Source organism: Bombina bombina, chromosome 3 (assembly GCF_027579735.1).
Source record: "Bombina bombina isolate aBomBom1 chromosome 3, aBomBom1.pri, whole genome shotgun sequence".
Taxonomy (NCBI): Eukaryota; Metazoa; Chordata; class Amphibia; order Anura; family Bombinatoridae; genus Bombina; species Bombina bombina.
In genome coordinates, this window is record NC_069501.1 from 565449212 (window position 1) to 565474362 (window position 25151).

General features: G+C 37.7%; 1 protein-coding gene across 1 annotated transcript in view; it reads left to right on the plus strand.

Annotated features, from left to right (window-relative positions):
- The first annotated feature begins 583 nt into the window (after window positions 1-583).
- The window catches only part of PTAFR (platelet activating factor receptor), a 50700-nt gene continuing 26132 nt past the window's right edge, over window positions 584-25151 (plus strand). The window contains exon 1 of the mRNA XM_053707116.1: window positions 584-633. The gene's annotated coding sequence lies outside the window, so the exon portion shown is untranslated. The remainder of the gene's footprint in view (window positions 634-25151) is intronic.

The window sequence follows — 25151 nt, forward strand, 5'->3', positions numbered from 1 at the left end:
GTGGCTGCATATATATACCGATTGTCATTGGCTCACATATGTGTTTAGTTAGATACCAGTAGTGCATTGCTGCTCCTTCAACAAATGATACCAAGAGAATGAAACAAATTTGACAATAGAAGTAAATTAGAAAGTTGTTTAAAATGGTATTCTCTATATGAATCATGAAAGACAATGTTTGGGTTTCATGTCCCTTTAATGCTAGCGTTTACGTTCTTGCTTAAACATACAAAAGTCAGGAAATTCCCAGTTTATGCCCAGCAAACTTTTGAATGTCATGTGAGGTTTGCATGATTTTCAGTCATAACATTCCATGGTCATAAAATTATTTCTTTCTACCATATAAGTCCAGACAAAGAGGATATCATTTTAATGTGCTCCAATAAAAAACAAGACAAAAACAAAAAGTATTCATTTAGAATATAATAAAAATATAGAATATAGTATTTATAGAATAATAAAAGGGTCATGCTGTAACATTTCCTGGTCTGTACGTGGATGACAGGTATAAATACCTTTAGATGAGTCATGTCTGCGCAATCTGCCCTACCTGTGTGTGTCTCTTCATTCTTGTAAATGGAGACAAGTATCCTCACAACCTTCTGTACAGGAATAAACCACTTACTTACAAAGGTAATACTATATTTATTTATTTTTTAAATAAAACTAAAGAACAAAAAAAATAAAATAAATTTAAAATAAAAAAGAATAGCTATAAAGTATTTTATTTTTTATTTTTATCACTTTAGTATTTCTTTTTTTATCCATTAAAAAAATATTAGAGGTCATGTCTTATGTATAAAAGACAATATCCCAATTTTAATTAACATATAACTTAGTTTATATAAATATCTAATAATATTTGTAAATGTTTCAAACCATATATTACTCCACAATGCTGCACCATAAGAGGTAGTACTAAAAAATGTTTCACATAAAAACAGTTATATTTAGGAGATCTTAATGATTCTTCTTTTTTCAACACTTTTATGCTTATTTATTCTTTTTAAGAATGATGCATAGTTTGTTTGAAAAAATTAAAAAGATATATCTATAACATTACTCAATTTCAAATATGTCTTGTACTTTGTAACATGTATTGTGTATATATATATATATATATATATATATATAAACATATAAACATAGAATTTGACGGTAGATAAGAACCAAAAAGGCCCATCAAGTCTACCCATATTACATGTTACTTTTTGCTTAGGATAGCCTTATGCATGTCCCAGGCATTTTAGAATTCCTTTACAGTCTTTGTGTTTACCGCCTCAAATGGAAGTTTATTCCATGAATCCACCACCCTTTCTGTAAAAAAATGCTTCCTCAAATTTCTTCTGAATCTGCTACCCTCTAACTGTAGATTGTGACCCCTTGTTTTGGTATTTATTTTTTGGTGAAAAATGCTTTCAGCTTCTATTTTATTAAAGGATTACTTTCTGTTATAATTTTTAAGCTAAACAACTAACATATTAAAGTTAATAAACATTAATTAAAACCTACTGACCTATATTTTCTCCAAAATGAAGTTTCATAACGTTCTAAAAGTTATATCTTTTATTCGACGATGATGTCACGTTATCCTGCCCACTATTTTCAGCACTGCATGTTCAAAATACTTAAACCAATAACTTTGTGTTTAAAGCGCCATTTTGAAACCTAGGTATTGTAAACGGGTTGGTACAGAGCAAAGGATACCCACGGAGTGGGTTTGGAAAACAATTAAATTTGCAGACAAGATCTCTGATATACGGTAGAGATATGTTAATGAAATGCTATTGATAAAAAGTGTATTTGGGGTAGTTAGTAACAGGCATAGAAAATATTTACTTACAGTGGCCCTTTAAGTCCCTTCATATTTTTGAAGGTTTCTATCATTCATGTCACCTCTTTCCCTTCTATCCTCTAATGTCTAAACTATACATATTTAAATCATAGAATCTTTCTTTGTACGTTTTATATTTTAGACCATGTAACATTTTAGTAGCCCTCCTTTGGACAGCTTCTAGTTTATTTATATGCTTCTGAAGATATGGTCTCCAGAACTGTACACAGTATTCCAGATTTGGTCTAACTAATGATCTGTAAAGTGGCATAAGAACCTTGCTATTTCTGCTACTAATACCTCTTCCAATGCAATCAAGTATTCAACAGGCGTCACTGGCTGCACTGCTGCATTGTGTACCAAATTTTAAATCATCTGAAATAATAATTCCCAAGTTCCATTCTTCTTTAGTTACAGTCAGTAATGTACCATTGAGACTATAATTGGCCTTTGGGTTCTTGGATCCTATATGCATAATTTTGCTCTTAGTAATATTAAATTTCAGATCCCATTTATTTGACCATCACAGTTCATTTGATCAACCCCTCCTGGAACATCTACCCTGTTACAAATTTTTGTATCATCAGCAAACAAGCAAACCTTCCCCTTTGGCCCACTTCCAATATATAAAAAAAAAAATATATATATATATATATATGTGTGTGTGTGTGTGTTTGTATTTAAAGTGAAGGTAAACTTTGGTGAACGAAAGCTTGTTGTTCTAAAAATACTATTAAAAACAGGGGCACTTTCATTCATCAAAGTTTACAAAGCAGCCGTTTTGTTAAAAAAAAATAAAAAAAATTCTTTTCACTGCTACAGCAGCTTCCCTCACATAGAGATTCTCTATTCACACTTCAGCAATGACTAATCCTGCTTCCTCCAATCACAGCTTTCCCCCCAGGTAAATCATTGCCTGAGGCCATGCTGTGATTGGAGGAAGCAGGATTAGTCATTGCTGACGTGTGAATAGAGGTTCTCTAGGTTCGGGAAGCTGCTGTAGCATTGAAAAGAAAACAATATATTTTTTTTAACAAAATGGCTGCTTTGTAAACTTTTATGAATGAAAGTGCCCCTGTTTTTAATAGTATTTTCGTTCACCAAAGTTTACCTTCACTTTAAGTATATATGTATGTGTGAGTATATGTGTGTGTTTATATATATATATAACTTCCATGTGTGTCTGCACTCACAATGCAATAGGGACATCAACCAGGGTGCCAAGTCAGGTATATCAATAATCCATTATAGAAGAGGACTGCACTCACTGGATTTGGTATATAAAATAAAACATTTTATTAAGGTGACGTTTTGGGGTACGCAGACCCCTTCCTCAGACCAGGCCTGGTCTGAGGAAGGCGTCTGCGTACCCCGAAACGTCACATTAATACAAATTTTTATTTTATATACCAAATCCAGTGAGTGCAGTCCTCTTCTATAATGGATTATATATATATATATATATATATATATATATATATATATATATATATATATATGTCTTCTTTTGTATGGATCAAATAAAAAAAATACTTTAATGTACTTTTAATGACTTTTATTGTTTTTCCTGCCCCTTTCTCTCCTATCCTCCAAGCTATACATATAAAGATGATGTCCTTCTTTATGATTTTTTTTTTATTGTGTCATGCCCAATTAAGTAGCCCTCCTTTATGCAGCTTCCAGTTGATGTCCTGTTGGTGCTACAACCACTACAACAGTGTGTAGTATTCTAGCTGAGATCTAATAAGCTGTATCTCAATTGTTTGGTCTTTTTCCATTAAACAAAGTTTCCTTTATTTATTCCTGCAACATTGCTTCCCTAACTGGAACAACTTCCAAGTCCCTTTCCTCTTCTGCTATTGTTTCTGAAGCATAGTTACGTGTATATCACACCTTTTTTTAAACTGCTTCCTATGGTCTATCACTTTGTGATTAAAAACGTTTTGCACCTAGTTCACATTTATTTGCTGCCTTTGAACTGGAAAGTTGTTCCCTACTAAAGTCAAATTCATAGACCTATTATCAGGGATGGTTCTAGACCATAAAACTCTGCCAGGAGGCCTAATACAAATCGTAGAAAACAATTTGATCACCCACTTATCTCATTCAACCTCCATAGTGTACTGTAGCGTAGGTCTCTGCCTGAGATCTTTATCATATTCAGTAGCTGATAACTTAAAAGCTATTCCCCATATGTAACGTAACACCCAATATATTACATGAAAGTTTTATTCTCTGCTTTTTAAATGTAGAAACAGTAGAACCAAATATGTTGAATAACATTGAAAAACAATGTCCTTTGAGATGATACTCAGCTAATTATGCAGATCTGTTTTTTAATTTCTCATTCTTTTATTTAAATGTATTTTTTTTTTATTATGTTTGTGTGTATTTTTTATTTATGTTTGTATTTACTTTATATTTTTGAACAAAAGAAAGGTTTTTTTTTTAAATTATTTATTGTATGTACAATTCATTTTCTTTTTATTTGCTTTTCAACTTTAAAGGGACAGTCTAATCAAAATTAAACTTGAACGATTCAAATAGGGCATGCAATTGTAAACATCTTTGCAATTATTTGCTTTGTTTTCTTGGTATTCTTTGTGGAAAGCTAAACCTAGGTAGGCTCATATGCTTATGTCTAAGCTGTTCTTATCTCAGTGCATTTTGACAGTTTTTCACAGCTAGACAGCGGTAGTTTAAAATTCTAGGCCCTTCTCTGGTTTGGACCTTTAGTTTTGCTGGGTACAGCAAAGTCACAAATTGGTGACGTTTCTTTCCTTTTCAGAGATGTTTCAATCAAGAGATTAAAGAATATCATATTTTTTTTTATCTCCAATTAAAAGTCCTCTATTTTCTCTAAAAACTTTGTATCCTGACTTTATCCTGGTAGTTTAGAAATGTGACTCTTATCCTTAAGTTATTTCTCCTGGAGTGATTTTCTAGTTCCTCTGTTTTAATCTATAGAGTTAGTATCTGCTTTCTAATTTATATATTCTCTTAGCTTGATTAGCCTTAAAATCAGATATTCTCTGCTCTGCTTCTGAAAGTCTTATTGAATATTGTCTGATCTCATTGGCCAGTGTTTCCATTATGGGCCAGATTACAAGTGGAGCGGTATTTTGTGTTTCTGCTAGATCGATAATTCCGCTAGAACTAAGACCTAGATTTGGAGTTTGGCGTTAGTCGTGAAAACCAGCGTTAGAGGCTCCTAACGCTGGTTTTAGGCTACCGCCGGTATTTGGAGTCACTCAAAATAGGGTCTAACGCTCACTTTTCATCCGCGACTTTTCCATACCGCAGATCCCCTTACGTAAATTGCGTATCCTATCTTTTCAATGGGATTTTTCTAACTCCGGTATTTAGAGTCGTGTCTGAAGTGAGCGTTAGACATCTAACGACAAAACTCCAGCCGCAGGAAAAAAGTCAGTAGTTAAGAGCTTTCTGGGCTAACACCGGTTTATAAAGCTCTTAACTACTGTGCTCTAAAGTACACTAACACCCATAAACTACCTATGTACCCCTAAACCGAGGTCCCCGCACATCGCCGACACTCGAATAATTTTTTTTAACCCCTAATCTGCCGACCGCCACCTACGTTATCCTTATGTACCCCTAATCTGCTGCCCCTAACACCGCCGATCCCTGTATTATAATTATTAACCCCTAACCTGCCCCCCACAACGTCGCCTCCACCCACCTACAATAATTAACCCCTAATCTGCTGACCCAAAGCGCCGCCACCTACGTTATCCTTATGTACCCCTAATCTGCTGCCCCTAACACCGCCGACCCCTATATTATATTTATTAACCCCTAATCTGCCCCCCTCAACGTCGCCTCCACCTGCCTACACTTATTAACCCCTAATCTGCCGACCGGACCTGAGCGCTACTATAATAAAGTTATTAACCCCTAATCCGCCTCACTAACCCTATAATAAATAGTATTAACTCCTAATCTGCCCTCCCTAACATCGCCGACACCTAACTTCAATTATTAACCCCTAATCTGCCGACCGGAGCTCACCGCTATTCTAATAAATGTATTAACCCCTAAAGCTAAGTCTAACCCTAACACTAACACCCCCCTAAGTTAAATATAATTTAAATCTAACAAAATAAATTAACTCTTATTAAATAAATTATTCCTATTTAAAGCTAAATACTTACCTGTAAAATAAATCCTAATATAGCTACAATATAAATTATAATTATATTATAGCTATTTTAGGATTTATATTTATTTTACAGGTAACTTTGTATTTATTTTAACCAGGTACAAAAGCTATTAAATAGTTAAGAACTATTTAATAGCTAAAATAGTTAAAATAATTACAAATTTACCTGTAAAAGAAATCCTAACCTAAGTTACAATTAAAACTAACACTATACTATCAATAAATTAATTAAATAAACTACCTACAATTAACCTAACACTACACTATCAATAAATTAATTAAATACAATTCCTACAAATAAATACAATTAAATAAACATGCTAAAGTACAAAAAATAAAAAAATATTTACAAACATAAGAAAAATATTACAACAATTTTAAACTAATTACACCTACGCTAAGCCCCCTAATAAAATAACAAAGCCCCCCAAAATAACAAAATGCCCTACCCTATTCTAAATAACTAAAGTTCAAAGCTCTTTTACCTTTCCAGCCCTGAACAGGGCCCTTTGTGGGGCATGCCCCAAGAAGTTCAGCTCTTTTGCCTGTAAAAAAAAACATACAGTACCCAAGCCCCCCAACATTACAACCCACCACCCACATACCCCTAATCTAACCCAAACCCCCCTTAAATAAACCTAACACTAAGCCCCTGAAGATCTTCCTACCTTGTCTTCACCATACCAGGTTCACCGATCCGTCCTGAAGAGCTCCTCCGATGTCCTAATCCAAGCCCAAGCGGGGGGCTGAAGAGGTCCATGATCCGGCTGAAGTCTTCATCCAAGCGGGAGCTGAAGAGGTCCATGATCCGGATGAAGTCTTCATCCAAGCGGGAGCTGAAGAGGTCCATGATCCGGATGAAGTCTTCTATCAACGGCATCTTCAATCTTCTTTCTTCCGGATCCATCTTGCAGACCTCCGACGCGGAACATCCTGCTGGCCCGACGGACTAACGACGAATGACGGTTCCTTTAAGGGACGTCATCCAACATGGCGTCCCTCGAATTCCGATTGGCTGATAGGATTCTATCAGCCACTCGGAATTAAGGTAGGAATATTCTGATTGGCTGATGGAATCAGCCAATCAGAATCAAGTTCAATCCGATTCGCTGATCCAATCAGCCAATCAGATTGAGCTCGCATTCTATTGGCTGATCGGAACAGCCAATAGATTGCGAGCTCAATCTGATTGGCTGATTGAATCAGCCAATCGGATTGAACTTGAATCTGATTGGCTGATTCCATAGTCCGTCGGGCCAGCAGGATGTTCCGCGTCGGAGGTCTGCAAGATGGATCCGGAAGAAAGAAGATTGAAGATGCAGTTGATAGAAGACTTCACCCGGATCATGGACCTCTTCAGCTCCCGCTTGGTTGAAGACTTCAGCCGGATCATGGACCTCTTCAGCCCCCCGCTTGGGCTTGGATCAGGACATCGGAGGAGCTCTTCTGGACAGATCGTTGAACCCAGTGAGGTGAAGACAAGGTAGGAAGATCTTCATGGGCTTAGTGTTAGGTTTATTTAAGGGGGGTTTGGGTTAGATTAGGGGTATGTGGGTGGTGGGTTGTAATGTTGGGGGGCTTGGGTATTGTATGTTTTTTTTTACAGGCAAAAGAGCTGAATTATTTGGGGCATGCCCCGCAAAGGGCCCTGTTCAGGGCTGGTAAGGTAAAAGAGCTTTGAACTTTAGTTATTTAGAATAGGGTAGGGCATTTTGTTATTTTGGGGGGCTTTGTTATTTTATTAGGGGGCTTAGAGTAGGTGTAATTAGTTTAAAATTGTTGTAATATTTTTCTTATGTTTGTAAATATTTTTTTATTTTTTGTAACTTAGTTCTTTTTTATTTTTTGTACTTTAGCAAGTTTATTTAATTGTATTTATTTGTAGGAATTGTATTTAATTAATTTATTGATAGTGTAGTGTTAGGTTAATTGTAGGTAATTGTAGGTAGTTTATTTAATTAATTTATTGATAGTATAGTGTTAGGTTTAATTGTAACTTAGGTTAGGATTTCTTTTACAGGTACATTTGTAATTATTTTAACTATTTTAGCTATTAAATAGTTCTTAACTATTTAATAGCTATTGTACCTGGTTAAAATAAATACAAAGTTACCTGTAAAATAAATATTAATCCTAAAATAGCTATAATATAATTATAATTTATATTGTAGCTATATTAGGATTTATTTTACAGGTAAGTATTTAGCTTTAAATAGGAATAATTTATTTAATAAGAGATAATTAATTTCGTTAGATTAAAATTATATTTAACTTAGGGGGGTGTTAGTGTTAGGGTTAGACTTAGCTTTAGGGGTTAATACATTTATTAGAATAGCGGTGAGCTCCGGTCGGCAGATTAGGGGTTAATAATTGAAGTTAGGTGTCGGTGATGTTAGGGAGGGCAGATTAGGGGTTAATACTATTTATTATAGGGTTAGTGAGGCGGATTAGGGGTTAATAACTTTATTATAGTAGCGCTCAGGTCCGCTCGGCAGATTAGGGGTTAATAAGTGTAGGCAGGTGGAGGCGACGTTGTGGGGGGCAGATTAGGGGTTAATAAATATATTATAGGGGTCGGCGATGTTAGGGAACCAGATTAGGGGTACATAGGGATAATGTAAGTAGCAGCGGTTTACGGAGCGGAAGATTAGGGGTTAATAATAATATGCAGGGGTCAGCGATAGCGGGGGCGGCAGATTAGGGGTTAATAAGTGTAAGGTTAGGGGTGTTTAGACTCAGGGTACATGTTAGAGTGTTAAGTGCAGACGTAGGAAGGGTTACCGCATAGCAAACAATGGGGCTGCGTTAGGAGCTGAACGCGGCTTTTTTGCAGGTGTTAGGTTTTTTTTCAGCTCAAACAGCCCTATTGTTTCCTATGGGGGAATCATGCACAAGCACGTTTTTGAGGCTGGCCGCGTCCGTAAGCAACTCTGGTATCGAGAGTTGAAGCTGCGTTAAAAATGCTCTACGCTCCTTTTTTGGAGCCTAACGCAGCCATTCTGTGGACTCTCAATACCAGAGTTATTTTTATGGTGCGGCCAGAAAAAAGCCGGCGTTAGTTTTTCGGGTCGTTACCGACAAAACTCCAAATCTAGCCGTAAGATTTTTGCACTAGTCAGGTTGCGCTGCTATGACAAGTTGAAAGTAAACTGTTTTCACTCTAGTGGTAGCCCGACTAGTGCAAAAATCCAAACTTAGAGTATCGTGTGCGCATTCACATATTACCCCATAGAAGTCAACGGAGAAAAAGAAGTGGGAAAAAAACACCCAACTCTGTCTGTAAATACATATAGTATATACTGTACATATAAATGCATAAATACATATGTACACACACACATATATATATATATATATAAACAGTGTATGTATTCTGTCTTTATATATATATATATATATATATATATATATATATATAAATATACACATACACACATATATTTATCTATATACAGGGAGTGCAGAATTATTAGGCAAGTTGTATTTTTGAGGATTAATTTTATTATTGAACAACAACCATGTTCTCAATGAACCCAAAAAACTAATTAATATCAAAGCTGAATAGTTTTGGAAGTAGTTTTTAGTTTGTTTTTAGTTATAGCTATTTTAGGGGGATATCTGTGTATGCAGGTGACTATTACTGTGCATAATTATTAGGCAACTTAACAAAAAACAAATATATACCCATTTCAATTATTTATTTTTACCAGTGAAACCAATATAACATCTCAACATTCACAAATATACATTTCTGACATTCAAAAACAAAACAAAAACAAATCAGTGACCAATATAGCCACCTTTCTTTGCAAGGACACTCAAAAGCCTGCCATCCATGGATTCTGTCAGTGTTTTGATCTGTTCACCATCAACATTGCGTGCAGCAGCAACCACAGCCTCCCAGACACTGTTCAGAGAGGTGTACTGTTTTCCCTCCTTGTAAATCTCACATTTGATGATGGACCACAGGTTCTCAATGGGGTTCAGATCAGGTGAACAAGGAGGCCATGTCATTAGATTTTCTTCTTTTATACCCTTTCTTGCCAGCCACGCTGTGGAGTACTTGGACGCGTGTGATGGAGCATTGTCCTGCATGAAAATCATGTTTTTCTTGAAGGATGCAGACTTCTTCCTGTACCACTGCTTGAAGAAGGTGTCTTCCAGAAACTGGCAGTAGGACTGGGAGTTGAGCTTGACTCCATCCTCAACCCGAAAAGGCCCCACAAGCTCATCTTTGATGATACCAGCCCAAACCAGTACTCCACCTCCACCTTGCTGGCGTCTGAGTCGGACTGGAGCTCTCTGCCCTTTACCAATCCAGCCACGGGCCCATCCATCTGGCCCATCAAGACTCACTCTCATTTCATCAGTCCATAAAACCTTAGAAAAATCAGTTTTGTCCCAGTCTTGACGTTTCAGCTTGTGTGTCTTGTTCAGTGGTGGTCGTCTTTCAGCCTTTCTTACCTTGGCCATGTCTCTGAGTATTGCACACCTTGTGCTTTTGGGCACTCCAGTGATGTTGCAGCTCTGAAATATGGCCAAACTGGTGGCAAGTGGCATCTTGGCAGCTGCACGCTTGACTTTTCTCAGTTCATGGGCAGTTATTTTGCGCCTTGGTTTTTCCACACGCTTCTTGCGACCCTGTTGACTATTTTGAATGAAACGCTTGATTGTTCGATGATCACGCTTCAGAAGCTTTGCAATTTTAAGAGTGCTGCATCCCTCTCACTATTTTTAACTTTTCTGAGCCTGTCAAGTCCTTCTTTTGACCCATTTTGCCAAAGGAAAGGAAGTTGCCTAATAATTATGCACACCTGATATAGGGTGTTGATGTCATTAGACCACACCCCTTCTCATTACAGAGAGGCACATCACCTAATATGCTTAATTGGTAGTAGGCTTTCGAGCCTATACAGCTTGGAGTAAGACAACATGCATAAAGAGGATGATGTGGTCAAAATACTCATTTGCCTAATAATTCTGCACTCCCTGTATATCTATATATAAACTTCAAAGAAAGAAGAGGCACTCACAGATCTTAATTAACATACTTTTATTAATTTTTCTTCAATAAAGTCTCAGTCAACATTTCGGTTCTCACAGGGACCTTTTTCAAGGTACACGAGGTATGTTCACCCACCAGCAAGTGCTACCCAAGTGCTGAACCAAAAATGGTCTGGCTCCTAAGCTTACATTCAAATAAAGATACCAAGAGAAGGAAGAAACAATGGATTATATTTTTTAAAAAAAGGAGTAAATTAGAAAGTTACTTAAAATGTCATGCTCTATCTGAATCATGAAAGTTTAATTTTGACTATCCCTTTAATATACTTGCAGTGGAAATAGTGAATCAAAATCTTGGCATAGTCAAAAAATCCACCTACACATACTGGTTGTGAAAATGTGGTCCATGTCTTAATGCTGGGGAATAGCCATATTTGCTCTGAGCATCTTAACAACACAACAACCACTCTACCATTTCTACGCTCCAGTTCTAACCTAGGCCAAGAGGTTTCATTGTAACATGGGGCCTATCTATCAAGTTCTGTACGGAGCTTGACGCCCCGTGTTTCTGGCAAGCCTGCAGGCTCACCAGAAACACCAGTTATGAAGCAGCGGTCTAAAGACCGCTGCTCAATAACCCTGTCCACCTGCTCTGATGAGGGGGACAGGAATCACCGGAATTCAACCCGATCGAGTACGATTTGGTTGATTAACACCCCCTGCTGGCGGCTGATTGGCTGCGAGTCTGCAGGTGCAATGCTGAATACGGAAAGCGTATTGCTCTCCGCATTCAACTATGTCTGTTGGACCTGATCCGCACTGTCGGATCAGGTCCGACAGACATATGATAAATAGGTCTCATGGTCTCTATTTCTATATGTATTGTTTATTATCCACATTAACCAAAACCTTAAACATTACATCCATGTTACTAAAATGTGGTACCAATAATCTGAGGTGAACTGCCAAACATATTTGATCATAAAATCAGAAGTTCTAAGCATTCAAAAACTAATTTTAAAAACAGAGGTCTGTTCAAACTCATCTAAATATACTTTACTAGAACGAATCAGTAAGGGCTAAATTATCATTTGCCCTCTGTTTTATGTCTTATCTGGATGAACATTTATGGTGGTTAAAACTTCCATACTTAGGCATGTTTAATTCATAACAAACTTGAATATATCTGATTACAACACAGTGATTTAATGTTTTGTTTAACTTATCACAGCCAAACTGACTGCAGCTAAATCGAATATTTGATTTAGCTTCTGATGTTGAACGCACTACACAAATAGTTACAGAAACAAATGCCTTATAAACATATTTAGTGGTATTTTTATTAGTTGTATTGTATAATTTCAGCTCATCATTATTGTGTTAATGCATTATGTATGTTTAGAATATTTCCTGAAATGAAGTGAAACGCAGTCCAGGAGTAAAATCCAAAAAATTCTTTAATCCATAAAATAAGTTTTGATCAAATGTATCAGTCAGTCTAGAATATTTCCTGTTAGGTGTCTGAGGAACTTTTATGACTATATTAATCAAAGTTGTGTTTTGGTTCTGGTGTTGGGTTTGCAGCTTCATGTCTTTATTTTGTGCTTTCCCTAAGATATTAAGGGACAGTCTGGTCCCATTAAATAATTTTAATAATTTATTGATACATACCAGAGAAGCATCCTGCAACTGGCCCCACATCTATAAGTTTGTAAGAAGTATATGAAACATTTAAATATTAATTGTTTGTTAGGAGCCGAAAATGGCTGAAAAGCTCAGCACACCTATTGCATGTATATTTTGGTATGTTAAGTTTCTCCAATCACGATTGACTCTTAAATATGTTTTCCTACTTGCACATGCTGATTTGTGCCTGTGCAATTTGAAATAGCTAACTGAAAAATATTAAATGTGGACTGCTCAACTGTCATACAAGAAAACAGCTAACTGGACAAGAAGAAAGTTGTGGGTGGTGTAAGGATTCCGCTCCTGGTTTTCCTTTTTTTTTTACTACAGCTCACCTTCCACCTCTATTTAAGTCATGTCTCCGCCCCAAACAAGTGCTTAGTTATTAAGTTCATATCAGCTAAGCTCTACGCATCCATTTCTGATCCTGTGTATTAATTCAAGGATTGAAGATATATGCTACTACAAGTTATTGGATTTACAATTACCAGCAGGAACTGGTCCTATAAACAACTTTCCCAGTGAACGGAATTAAATCATCTAAGTTACTTACTGTTTGCTCTATAGCCAACACAAGCTCTTACCCTGAGGATTGGATCTGTTTTATCAGACACCTGCAAGCAGGACAAACCGGGACTTTCAAGGAGTAACCGCAAGTAAAATAAAATCTTAAGTTGCTTTCACACAGTTAACAGGTCTATTTACTGCAAATACTAGCTAATTCATAAATATTTTGCTTTGCAAGGGTTGCATTTTATAAAACAAAATAACTGTTGGTTTGTATCTAAATATTTTTTTTTTTTTCTTGTTTCCTGTGTGGGTAATTAGGGGTGGGATTTTTTTCAGCTGTTTGGGCCTAGCTAGATTATAAATTTAGCACATTTACTCTGGGAGCTTGCTCTTTAAGGGTTGCTGTATTGATTCTCTGTTAAAGTAAGATTGTCTGTTTAAGTATTATAGTTAGCTATCCAAGGTAGTTAGGCAAACAAGGTTTTGGGGTTACAAGTTAAAAGTTAAACCTTTTATTAAGAATGTGTGAGAATCTCATTCAGTGTACAGCTTGCCACATGTTTGCATCACTGGAGCAGCCGCTTCTGGGATTATATGTTTGTGGCAAGTGCGAGCATATTGTCTCTTTAGAAACTCGTATTGGGGATCTGGAGGAACGAATTGCAACACTACATGAAATTCAGACACTTGAAAGGGAAATGGATAGGACTGAGCTGGTTGTCAATGGTTCCAGCAGTGGGAATGGGGAGGATTCAGATGAGGAGACTCCAGGATGTAGCTGGGTCACAGTAAGAGGGCGAAGTAAGCGGAAGAGACAGGCCAGTTCTGAGCTGGTACACCCCAATAGATTTGCAAGATTAAGTGAAGATGTTGGGGATATCAGTTCAGGGGTGGCAGTGTCAGAGAGGGCTGTGTTGCCTAGTATAGTGAACAGTCCTTTAGCTGTGGAAGAGGAGCATACTATGGTGGGCAGTCCTTCAGTCATGGAAGAGGGGCATACAAGTCAGGGCCAGAGGCAGATGTTGGTGGTAGGAGACTCTATTATTAGGAAGGTTGATAGGGTAATTTGTCATCCAGACCCTTTACATAGAACAGTTTGCTGTCTTCCAGGGGCTCGTGTTAGGCATATTGTGGAGCGTATTGATAGATTGTTAGAGGGATGTGGGTCTGATCCTGCAGTCATGGTGCATATTGGTACTAATGAAGGAATCGGTGGGAGATGGAGAGTCCTAAAAAATGACTTCAGGGAGTTAGGTAGCAAGCTTAAAGCAAGGACCTCCAAAGTAATATTTTCTGAGATATTACCAGTGCCGTGTGCTAATTCAGTAAGGCAGAAGGAGTTAAGGTCTGTTAATTCATGGCTAAAGACATGGTGTAAAAATGAGGGGTTTGACTTTTTAGAACACTGGGCTGATTTTTCACTAGGGTACAATTTGTACAGTAAGGATGGATTGCACCTGAATGACATGGGTGCAGGTGTGTTGGGGGAAAGGATGGTAGCACGTTTAGAGAACCTTTTAAACCATGCAAAGGGGGGGAGGGTCAGTTAGAACAAAATAGAACAGAGAGATCAGTCTGTGAATATGACAATCCCTTAATATCTCAAGGAAGGGATGACTTAAGAAATGTCACATTAGAAAATATAGAGGAAAGCACACCGAGTAGCAGCAGAAAGCACATGAAAATTAAATGTATGACAACAAATGCAAGAAGCATGACAGGTAAAATGGGGGAGCTGACGCTCTTAGTTGCAGAAGAGGACTATGATGTTATCAGTATAACTGAAACTTGGTGGGATGATTCACATGACTGGGCAGTTAACTTAGAGGGGTATACATTATTTAGGAGGGACAGGAATAATAAAAGGGGTGGAGGAATCTGCATGTATATTAAACCTAACCTTAAACCTACAATAAGGGAAGATATTTATGATTCAAGTGACAATGTAGAGACCCTGTGGGTTGAAATAAAGAGTGGGGGGAAAAATCCTAAAAAAATATTACTAGGAACATGCTACAAGCCTCCCAACATTAGTGACCCGGAGGAAACTCAACTACTTATCCAAATAGGTAAGGCTGCTAATAACAGTGCTGTAATTATGGGAGATTTTAACTACCCTGATATAAACTGGGCCAATGAAACTAGTAATTCAGCTAAGGGGGATAGATTTTTAAATGTTCTCAGGGATAACTTCTTGTCACAATTAATAGAGGAGCCAACTAGGAGTAAAGCTATATTGGATTTAGTGCTATCAAACAATACAGATATAATATCAAACATAGAAGTTAAAGAACATTTGGGTAACAGTGATCATAACATGGTCACATTTGAAATCTATTTTCAAATGCAGTGTTTTAAAGGCTTAACTAAGACTTTTAATTTCAAGAAAGCAAAATTCAACGATTTAAGGAAATCATTAAATAATATAAATTGGGACAATGTATTTTCTAATAAAAATACAGAGAATAAATGGATAATATTTAAAAATGTGTTAAATAAATATACATATCAACACATACCATATGGTTATAAAAGTAAAAATAAAAAAACAAAGCCATTATGGCTAAATAAAAATGTGTTAAGAGAAATTAGGAAAAAACGTAGGGCATTTAAATTATTAAAAGAAAATAGTACAGACTCAGCATACAATATTTATAAGGAATGTAACAAAGCATGCAAAAAAGCAATCAAATTAGCCAAAATTGAAAATGAAAAATTAATTGCTAAGGATTCTAAGTCTAACCCTAAAAGGTTCTTTAAGTACATAAATAGCAAAAAATCTAAGAAGGATAATATAGGTACATTAAAATGTGTGGAGGGTAGCATGATAAATAATGACAGGGAGAAGGCTGAGGTACTAAACCAGTTTTTTTCTTCAGTATACACAAGAGAAGAACCATTGAATGATACTTTTGAACATAATAGAACATGCCAGTCCATACCACTAACTGGGTTTTGTTTAGAGGATATCAGGAAAAAACTGGAAAATATTAAGGTAAATAAAACTCCAGGCCCAGATGGAATACACCCAAGGGTGTTGAGGGAACTTAGCACTGTTATAGACAAACCTTTACTCTTAATTTTTCAAGACTCATTATCCTCAGGCATGGTACCCCAGGATTGGCGTAAAGCTGATGTGGTGCCACTCTTCAAAAAGGGAAGCAGGGATGATCCAGGAAGCTATAGACCAGTTAGTCTGACATCAATAGTGGGGAAGATATTTGAAGGGATTATAAGGGATTATATTGATGAACATATTCGTGTAAACAAGATTATGAGTTCTAATCAGCATGGCTTTAGGAGAAATAGATCATGTCAAACTAATCTGATTAGATTCTACGAGGAAGTAAGTCAAAATATAGATAAAGGGGAATCAGTGGATGTGATATACTTAGATTTTGCAAAGGCATTTGATACAGTGCCACATGAGAGATTAATGCACAAAATTAAGGGACTGGGAATAGCTGAAAATGTTAGCTCATGGATAAATAACTGGATAAAAGATAGGGAGCAACGAGTAGTAGTAAATGGATCATACTCAGATTGGACAAAGGTAATCAGTGGCGTCCCCCAGGGATCAGTACTGGGCCCTGTTCTTTTTAATATTTTTATAAATGACTTGGAGCAAGGATTAAATAGCGACATCTCTATTTTTGCAGATGATACTAAGTTAAGTAAGGTCATAAGGTCAGAGCAGGACGAACTGTCTTTACAAAGGGATTTGCTAAAATTAGAACTATGGGCAAGTGAATGGAAAATGAGATTTAATACGGAAAAATGCAAGGTTCTACATTTTGGAAGTAAAAATAAGCAGGCTACGTATTTTTTAAATGGGACAAGACTTAGCCAAACACAGGAGGAAAGGGATTTGGGAGTAGTAATAGATAACAAGCTAAAGATGGGTGCACAATGCAGGGCAGCGGCTTCAAAGGCTAATAAGATACTAGCATGTATTAAAAGAGGTATTGATTCAAGGGAGGAAAGCATAATTCTGTCATTATATAAAGCCCTGGTAAGACCTCACCTTGAGTTTGGAGTGCAGTTCTGGGGACCAATTGCTAAAAAAGATATTGCAGAACTAGAAAAAGTTCAGAGAAGGGCCACAAAGCTAATAAGGGGATTGGAGAAATTAACCTATGAGGAGAGGCTAGCCAAACTGGGTCTGTTTTCTTTAGAAAAAAGGCGCTTGAGAGGTGACATGATTACTTTATATAAATATATTCAAGGCCCATATACAGAGATGGCAGAAGCTCTGTTTATTCCAAGAAAATTGTTTCTGACAAGAGGTCATAATTTAAGGTTGGAGGAAAGGAGATTTAATCTCCTGCAACGGAAACGTTTTTTCACTGTGAGAGCAATAAAATTGTGGAACTCATTACCAAAGGAGGTAGTGAATGCCAATACCATAGATACATTTAAAAATAGTCTGGATAAGTTTCTGTATACTAACAAAATTCATGGATATGATTGCTAGTATTAAATGGGTCACATTTTAATGGGGTTATTTAAGCTTAACTGGAGCTTTTTGTAAGTATTTTAGATTTGTATAGGTTGAACTCGATGGACTTCAGTCTTTTTTTCAACCTTATCTACTATGTTACTATATCGCTACTTTTGTTTCATATAACATTTGTAACAAGCCGGTTTCAGTGTAACGCTACGGAACAGCTCTGACGTCATCAGCTGGGGAACTCCTGTGTACCTGACACGCCCCTGTCAGCAGCTGCATGTTTTCTGTGTTCTCTCTCACTACATACTAGACGGATACTATTCCTGTCAGCCTTTACAGTGGCTAGTCCACATTTCACTTGCTCTCTATCTAAACCTAAGTATCAATACTGAAATTCACTGATTGCCATTTCTGAATACTATTTCAAAGTTATTGAACTTCCTTTGCAGTTACTGATTGGAATATTGCTACACATTAATAGTAGCGTTATTAATATATATATATTCTTAGACTTCAATTCATCATAAATTAAAACTCACTCTGAATCAACACAGCCTATGCTGAAATAATAGTCTGTATTTTAGAGTGAAACATTCATACTTTTACGGCAGTTGAGATCCAACATTATAAATCACATTACAGAATAACTAAGCCATTATTATGGATCCAGCCGAGCTCCCACAAATTGTCTTTAACCTGTCACAAAGGGTAGACCAACTCAGCCAGGGTCTAAGAGAATTACAATTGGAGAATGAGACTTTGAGAAACGTTATAAAAGATTCCATCAATCCTAAACTACCAGCCCAAGAGACCTCTCCTGAACCCTTTGTTGCTCCTCCAGAATTTTTTCAAGGAGACAGAAATCAATACCGCCACTTTAAGAATGCTTGCCTTCTTAATTTTTCTCTCAAGCCTAGGACCTATCCAAATGATAGGGTGAAAGTTCTCAGCATGATAAGTTACTTAAGGGGAGAACCCCGTATATGGGCTGACACACTATTCGAGACTAATAATCCGGTCCTATCATCCTTTTCGGCATTTCTTGACGTCATGGATGAATTGTACAATGATACCAACCTCCAAATTACAGCTGAGAGCAAAATGAGGAAATTGAAGCAAGGATCCAGACCTGTGGAATATTACATAACGGAGTTCAAACAGTACTCCATTGACTCCCAATGGAATGCCATAGCCCTCAGAAATCAATTTAGGCTTGGTCTTTCTGATGCAGTCAAGGATGAATTAGCCAGAACAGAATTGCCAGAGACACTTGAGGCTCTTATGAAATTAAGTAGCCATATTGATAGAAGATTAAGGGAGAGAAGATCCGAACGACAATACTCCGACCAGCCATACAAAAAGTTTTCCAGTCCTAACCAACCTACTCGTAGGTCTACTAGTCCCAGCGGAGCTGAAGCTATGGATATCAGTATCTTCAGGGGACCTCTATCACCGGATGAACGTATGAGAAGAAAGACCCGGGGCCTTTGCATGTATTGTGGTGATCCAGCTCACAGTCTTAAGGACTGCCCTATCATACCTCAGAAAAAGAACAGTAAGTGTAGCACTAACTTCACCTCTCAAATAGTACTTAACAAACCACTTCACTGTTCTCTACTTTTGTCTTTACAGTGGGCAAGTAAACAGATCTCCGTCCCTGCTATCGTTGACACCGGAGCTCAAGGCAACTACATCGACAGCTCATTAGTGTCTATCAATAAAATACCCCTGATTAAGAAATTGTCTCCTATTTCACTTTGTGTTGTTGATGGCTCTGAGATTTCTTCTGGACCTATTACACATCATACCATTCCTCTTTCTGTCACTACATTAAACAATCATCATGAACATCTCTCTTTTGATGTGATTACATCTCCCTTATTTCCAATTGTTCTTGGGTTGGCTTGGCTACAACTACATGAACCTCAGATCAGTTGGAAATCTTTAAACATAGATTTAAACTCACAATATTGCCAACAAACCTGTATTAGGCAGTCATTACTTTCTCTGAACCCCACATCTGACACTCTTGTACCAATTGAATACAGTCACTTCGCTGAGGTTTTCAGTAAAAAAGAGGCGGAAACACTTCCTCCCCATCGATCCTATGACTGCCCCATAAAGTTAAAACCAGGTACAACTCCACCCATAGGACATTTATATCCTCTATGTCAATCCGAATTAGACCACCTGAAAAGCTACTTAGATGAGAACTTGAAGAAAGGATTCATTCGTCCTTCCGTCTCACCAGCCGGTGCTGGTATGTTTTTTGTTCGAAACAAGGACAACTCTTTACGCCCTATTATCGATTTTAGACAACTAAATAAGATCACCATAAAAAATCGCTACCCACTTCCACTCATTCCGGAACTCATTGAGAGACTAAGACATGCTACTATCTATACTAAATTGGATCTGAGGGGAGCGTACAACCTTGTACGCATCAGAGAGGGGGATGAATGGCTCACGGCTTTTAGAACAAGATGGGTTATATTTTCATGGTTCTCAGATTTACGTACCTGAACCACTCAGAGCACAAATAATTAAAGAACACCATGATCCTCCCTTACTTGGTCATGTAGGTATCAGACGCACTAAGGAATTAGTAAGCAGAACTTACTGGTGGCCATCCATGGAAAATTCTATCAAGCTTTATATTCAGCAGTGTAATACTTGCTCAGTATCCAAACCCGAGAGAAGACCTCCGTACGGACTCCTCATGCCTTTGGACATACCCAATTCACCCTGGGCTCACATTGGCATGGATTTTATCGTAGAACTACCACCAAGCTCTGGTTTCACCACCATTTTAGTCGTTACTGACCACTTTACTAAAATGGCACATTTCATTGCTTACCACAAGTTACCTACTTCCTCAGAAACTGCACATTTGTTTCTAAACAACGTTGTAAGGCATCATGGTTTACCGACTGTTTTGTTCACAGACAGAGGTAGCCAATTTACCTCAAGGTTTTGGAAAACACTCACTACAACTCTACAAATTGAACAACGGCTAAGTACTGCCTTCCACCCGCAAACGAACGGACAAACTGAAAGTTTGAACCAATGGCTCGAACAATACTTACGTTGTTACTGTTCATACCATCAACATAAATGGTCATCTTTTCTTGCTATGGCAGAATTTTTCTACAATAACACGATCAACAGTACCACCAATTACTCTCCCTTCTTTGCTAACTACGGTTTCAATGCTAGATTCAATTTTCAGCACTCCTCTTCTGAAAATACACCATCTGTTGACGAATTAATACAACGCCTATCAGAAAACTTCCATCATTTATGTACAAACATACAGCATGCACAAGCATCTCAGAAAAAGTATTATGACTTACGACGAAGAGTTGCTCCAAAGTATGAAATAGGGGACTTTGTATGGTTGTCAACAAAAAATATCAAGCTACATCTTCCCAAGAAGAAATTGGCTAGTCTATTCATAGGTCCATTCAAGATCACTCACATAGTAAATGAGAATGCAGTTACCTTGGATCTACCTGATTCTTTGGTAATACACCCCACCTTCCATGTCTCTTTGCTTAAGCCTTATACAGGTCAACACCCTCCTACACCTCTCCTTCCTCCTGATCCGGTATGCCTGGACATAGACATGTATGAAGTTCAGGATCTCCTGGATTCAAGATATTGTAATGGTGAACTTCAGTATCTTGTGAGATGGAAAGGGTTTTCATCTGACGAAGACTCCTGGGAACCTCATACCCATATTGATGCTACGAGGCTTGTTGCACGTTTCCATAGACGTTTTCCACACAGACCTAAACATCCAGCCGTGGTCGGCTTGCTTGAGGGGGGGGACGTGTAAGGATTCCGCTCCTGGTTTTCCTTTTTTTTTTACTACAGCTCACCTTCCACCTCTATTTAAGTCATGTCTCCGCCCCAAACAAGTGCTTAGTTATTAAGTTCATATCAGCTAAGCTCTACGCATCCATTTCTGATCCTGTGTATTAATTCAAGGATTGAAGATATATGCTACTACAAGTTATTGGATTTACAATTACCAGCAGGAACTGGTCCTATAAACAACTTTCCCAGTGAACGGAATTAAATCATCTAAGTTACTTACTGTTTGCTCTACAGCCAACACAAGCTCTTACCCTGAGGATTGGATCTGTTTCATCAGACACCTGCAAGCAGGACAAACCGGGACTTTCAAGGAGTAACCGCAAGTAAAATAAAATCTTAAGTTGCTTTCACACAGTTAACAGGTCTATTTACTGCAAATACTAGCATATCGCTACTTTTGTTTCATATAACATTTGTAACAAGCCGGTTTCAGTGTAACGCTACGGAACAGCTCTGACGTCATCAGCTGGGGAACTCCTGTGTACCTGACACGCCCCTGTCAGCAGCTGCATGTTTTCTGTGTTCTCTCTCACTACATACTAGACGGATACTATTCCTGTCAGCCTTTACAGTGGCTAGTCCACATTTCACTTGCTCTCTATCTAAACCTAAGTATCAATACTGAAATTCACTGATTGCCATTTCTGAATACTATTTCAAAGTTATTGAACTTCCTTTGCAGTTACTGATTGGAATATTGCTACACATTAATAGTAGCGTTATTAATATATATATATTCTTAGACTTCAATTCATCATAAATTAAAACTCACTCTGAATCAACACAGCCTATGCTGAAATAATAGTCTGTATTTTAGAGTGAAACATTCATACTTTTACGGCAGTTGAGATCCAACATTATAAATCACATTACAGGTGGAGCTTGGTGGCCATTTTCGGCTGCTAAAAAACGATTATTAAAATTTTCATGTACGTCTGACAAGCTTATAGATGTGGAACCCATTGCAAGATACTTGTCTGGTATATAACAATAAGTAATAAAGAATATGTATTGGGTCTAAACTGTCCCTTTAATGGAGACACTGAGGTAACGTTTGGCAATTTAAATCTGCAGACAATGCACATACATCACAATTCTAAAATTTGTGCTAGAGTAGGGTGATGGAAAAAAGTGTGACTCTTCATCGGTGATACCCAATATACTCAAAATGAAAAGGATAATTAGGTTTTGGTAGTAGGATTTAAAACCATTTATTTTAAATTAAATCATTAAAGAAACTAACATCAGCCAATATTATCACTGTTATTAATTAACAACTTCACATGCAACAGTGATAAAAGCCTACAGATAACAATATCTACTGGAGATAATCAACTGTAATTCCTACCAGTAATAACTGATCATTTTTTATGCTAGTTAGGCAGAAGACTCCATCTATTTATGGCCCTGTTTATTTTATACTTTGAAAGGTGTTTCTGCTACCTAACACACCCTCACATATTTGGTGATATAAATATAAATATTCACAACAGATATCACTTTACAATAAAAAAAAATTAGTAGCTATTAACCATAATAATGGTGAAACAGCGTGCAAGCCGAGAAACGCGTTGCATGTGAGGGGATACATTTTGTACAGTTCCCCTCCTATTGTACACATTCGTGTTACTGGTTTTATCAATGTTTTATTAAACTTTGATTTTACACTATATCTAGTATATGTGTACAATTCTTCAGCTACCTTCGAATGAGGATTTGCTACATGGAACAGCCTCAAGAGTGCCAACAGCCTGTGTTCAGTCAGTTAGAGCACTGTAAATCTCCAGAACGCTTATATCACATTATGGTGCTGCAACTATATGTGAGTACCTTGTATCTTCATGTTGAGGAATATTTGATGGAACTACTGATATGAACATGAGACTCCCTCTTTGTTTGTCTATTTGTAGAGTTTTGAGATCTGGAGTTGGTAATTGAAGAGAAGCAGCCTGCACTTGTGTTTTATAGATATCTAAGACTATTGCATTCGAACTTCACCTATACATGTATTGCTCGTGGGATATTCCTCTATCAGACTAAAATTGGCCTGTAGTCTTATCCCGGCGTCAAGCTGAAATGATAGAAAATATCCCAGAGCAGAGAAAGTTTGTAAAACGAGGTAAGCGGTACTCACAGTAGGCAGGGTAGCGGCAACAGGAAGGAAATCCAGCAGTATGGCAGTTCAGGGATAAACTAATAGAAGAACCGGAAACAGGCAGGAGTCAGCAACAAAGGAAATCCAGTAATATAACAGTTCAGGGATAAACCAATAGAATGATCAGGCAGGCAGAGTTGGTGACAGTATAGCAATCAAATAGTTCAGGGGTTAAGCAGGCAGAGTGGTCAGACAGGCAGAGTTCAACAACGTTGTGGCAATCCAGTACTATAGGGGTTAAGCAAGTAGAATAGTCAGACAGGCAGAGTTCAGTAAAGTGCAATCCAGTACTTTAGGGGTTAAGCAAGCAAAATAGTCTGACAGGCAGAGTTCAGTAATGTTAAAACAGTCCAGCATATACAGATAATGGCACCCGGGAGCACACACAGAAACACCTATACTTGGGCAGTGATGTAAGGTGAAAGGAGTACTTACATAGGTGCATATTGGCGCCAAGGAGGACACACAGGTGTAATCAGGAGCGGCATCCAAAAGAGAGAGACAGCTAGTGGCAATGACGTCATCATCGCACGCTCTGAACCACTGCATGCATCTATGGCAACAGCCATAGCAACGAGTCACCACTGCTGCATCTATGGCATAGCGAGCAGCGGCGCAGCGGTGGTGTGACAATACACACCTATACTCTTGTGGACTAAATTCTATTGAACTTATATATTTAAGTATAAGTTATCATTACTTTTTGTTCTGTCCATTTGTGGTCATATCTTTGATGTTTAGATGCATTATGCTCTATCAGCTAGATTACAAGTTTTGAGCGCTATAGGGATTTTAATGATTGCCACAAAAGCGGCGTTATTTCACCTCCCTATAGCGCTGGTATTACAGGTTTAAAAAAAGCAGGCTTGTGCGGGCAATATGGTGGCGTTGAGCTCCATACCGCACCAAAATCAATCGCTGCTTTGATGTGCTCGTGCACGATTTCCCCATAGACATCAATGGGGAGAGCCGGCAAAAAAAAAAACACCTGCGATCGCGGAATGAAAAGCTCCGTAACGCTGCCCCATTGATGTCTATGCGGAAATAAAAAGTTACATTTAAACCTAACACCCTAACATAAACCCAGAGTCTAAACACCCCTAATCTGCCGCTTCCAACATCGCTGCCACCTACATACAGTTATTAACCCCTAATCTGCCTCCCCGATATCACTGCCACCTACATACAGTTATTAATACCTAATCTGCCGCCCCCAATATCGCCACCACCTACATACAGTTATTAACTCCTAATCTGCTGTCCCCGATATCGCCGCCACCTACATACAGTTATTAACCCCTAATCTGCTGCCCCCGATATCGCCGCCACCTACATGCAGTTATTAACCACTAATCTGCCACCCCCAACATCGCTGCCACCTACATAAAACTATTAACCCCTAATCTGCCACTCCTGATGTCGCTGCCACTATACTAAAGTTATTAACCCCTAA